We start from the raw sequence: 3,429 nt of genomic DNA, 5'->3' as shown, positions 1-3,429 counted from the left end.
ATTGGATGTGGCCCCAGAGCCTAGATACATAGCAATCCTTCCATGATCCTTCTTTTTTGTTTCCAGAAGAACCAGCATAGCAACTAGTGCTTTGTATTATCTCCTGAACTTGGAGCTATTTGCTCCCCTTACATTTAGGGGTGTATCTAAGGGGGGTTTCGTGAGTTCACGTGAACCTATGCTCCCCTTCCTAGATCATATGTAGTAGTGCTATATTTTAAAAAAATTATTTAAATATAGATGTATGAACCCACGATCAAAGTATCATATATAACGTGATGATGATTTTGATCACCTCTCTAAGTGAGGTTGGAAATTTAAATCTTACATCTGTCTTGTTTTTTCTCTTTGTAAAGTTTAGTAATACCTCTCTAAGTGGTTATCGGTAACACTTTTGGCGTTTCAAATAATTTTTTTTTGTTTTTTTGTTTTAATCTTTCAAAAACTTTAAATGTGTCACATTGAATATTACCAATATTTTTTAGCATTGTAATAAGTTCAGTGTTAAGAACCTAAAAGTCAAATAGATCAATTTTTTATTTAGATTCATATGTTCCTAATAGTGCAGTGTTAAGATTCTAAAAGTCGAATGAATTAAATTTATATCTTAGATCTATCTTTTCGTAACAGTTCACCATACTCTCAAAATCATGGATATGCCTCTGCTTGCATTTCATATGATGAAGTTCATCATTTGGTTGGACATTGAGGGTGTGTCATTCAGGGTTCCTTTTCTTTCACCTTCAAGGGTAGGTTTCTTTTGAAGTCTATGGGGATCAGGATCACAACAACAGGGATTGGATCCAGCTGGTTCCTTAGGTTCAGAGTCATCACCCTCACTTCTGGGGGACAGTGAGCTAAAATAGCTTCGTTGTATGGCTCTATGAATTCTTTCTGGTAGGGTTTTTCTATTAGTCGAACTTCTACTTTTTGATCCTCCAAGGCCTCGAGGATTTCCTCTATCTCTTTGTTAGATTGCCTGATTGAGCCTAGAGCTTTCAAGACCATGTTTTCTGGGTTTTTTTGCCTCTCCTAACTGGTTTACTTGGAAGAAGATTGGGTTCATAAGCTCTGGATTGTTGTTCATTTGTGGAAAGAAAGGTAGCCGGGAATGGATTAGTTCCATGGCCAAATTATGGTCCATTGTGGACATTAATTTTGGATTTCCCAAGAGATGGGCTTGTAGCGAGGAGTGGGTCCAATGATGTTGGCCAAATGAGTTTAGGGCTATCTTTAAGCCCTTCCCCACAATCTGGGATATAACTTTTGGGTCCTCCAATACTATTGTTATTGGTTGTTGTCCCACCATTATCGATAGTGTAATTGATCTTCCTTAGAGTGCTAGTTCCAGCCAAGACTCTGGGATGTGGTTTGGTGGTGGTGGTGTTGAGGCAAAAACTAACGGGGGAGTAAATGAGGGATTCATTTTCAATCTTAGTGTTGCTGGTAGTATCTTTGGTGGGGGATACCTTTTTTGGTGTGTGTGTGGAAGGGTGGACATCCTTTCAATTACTAAAAGAAGTAATTTTGGTGGAGAAGTTAATTGAGGTGTTGAAAGTGGTCATTTCACCAGAAGAGGTGTGATGATTACCATATGTAGTGATGGCCTCCATGGAAGAAGTATCACATCCTTCCTTAGAGGTGGAAGTAGCCTTAGGAATGAAGGTTGAGATGACTCCTCCTTATTAAACGATTGGAAAAGTTGAGGGCTAGATACCCTCTTCTCTTTAATGAGATGCAATGGAGGGGGTTGACGACCATTAATAGGTCTGGTAGTGGGCCCATCAATGGCGTTTCCTTTCCCATGCCTGTTAGGCCTGTCTATGGGGTTTACCGACATAGTGCAAATATTCTTCGACTAATGTTTTCCTTTTCCATTACTATTGCTAACATAGGGGTTTAAGGGAATCTGCATATTTTATAGTGGCTACAAGAGATGGGTCGAGAAACTTACTTGAGAGAGCATCAAATGCTCTTACCTTCATTGTAGTAGTTCTCTCATCGAACTTTACATGTTCGTCCTTCTCTTGTTTTTTCCTTCATATTCCCTTTCTTTGGAAAAGAGACTAATTGCCATGCGTCTTTAGTTCCACTAGACACAGGGGTTTCCGCTGATGGCAATTGGCATGCACTTCGCATTGTATGTGGGCATATTTTGGGGGTATGCCCAATTCGACCGCACCATGTGCAGCGTGTACCTTCATCTTTGTAAATCATCTATTGGATATGTGTGCCAATGGAGATCTTTTTCTTCATCGGAGTTCCCAATGGCACTTGGATACAAATGTGTGCATAGTGACCTTGCCGATGTACAAGCGTCGATCTTTAAAAGTGTCCCCAATTTCTTCCCCATTTTCTCCTAAATTTGTTCATCGTAGAATTTAGTGGGTAATTGGGGTAAGCATACCCAAATTGCAGTGTGAGAAAGCATAGAATTGGGTTCCCATTGCTTTACTGAGAGGAAATTACCCAGAACAAACAGTGGGCCCCCTTGGATAGCCCTTTTCATGTTTTCAAGTAGGGTGAACTTTGCTATGTAAAAATCCCAACCAATATCAATCAACGTAAGTGTTTCCGTTGGTTTCCATAGCTTCATTAATTTATTTTTGAGGTAAAGATGGGGTATTTTCCTCCCCATAACTTTGACTATAATTGAGAATCTCCATGGGTAGTAGATTATCAGTTTCTCACTGGTTGTTAGAGGGATAGAGTCTTCAGGGGACTCCTCTTCTTTTCCCTTTTGGGTTTTCTCTAAATTCCACTTATTCCCTAGCGGTTGGATGTAAGACTTCTTAAGATCCGGTGGTTTGTTTAGGAGTATTTCCTTGAAGGAGATTGAATTGGGTATGTCTTCTTCCATTGGTGATTTGGAATCCAGTGGATCGGGTGGATTTGATGATTTGCGGTGGGTTGGTTACCTGATAGGGTGGACTTCGTTGGACATTTCTTTCTAGAAGGGGTTGTCAAACATTTATCTAGATGCATATGACTTGAAATCTTATATGAAATTATTAATTAAATAAAATATAATTATTTCAAACTGTAGAGAAAATTATTAAATATGGTAGGAATATTTGCGTAATTAAGTAGTTTCTCCTAAATACAAAGGACCAACCTTATAAATTTAGGGTCCGTTTGGTTGGAAACAACTTAATCCAAAATTAATTATTCTGAAATTGATTATTGTGGGACAAGTTATCCCACCATGTATATGGAATAATTTATTTTATCTCTATAATATAAATGATGAAATACGTTATCTCAAGCATGATAACCAAATAAGATACCAAATTTTATTCCACGAGTGGTCCCCTATACGTATCAACTGAATGAAGTGATAGAGGGGGATTTCGTTCGGTCTATCCAGTGGAGGCATGACTATTTATTTTTATTTCTAATGATCCCTTTAGAAGTTCAAGTAAACCAGTA

Source organism: Solanum dulcamara, chromosome 4 (genome assembly GCF_947179165.1).
Source record: "Solanum dulcamara chromosome 4, daSolDulc1.2, whole genome shotgun sequence".
NCBI lineage: Eukaryota > Viridiplantae > Streptophyta > Magnoliopsida > Solanales > Solanaceae > Solanum > Solanum dulcamara.
The sequence above is the reverse complement of the archived record's forward strand: the minus strand, read 5'-3'. Positions refer to the sequence as shown.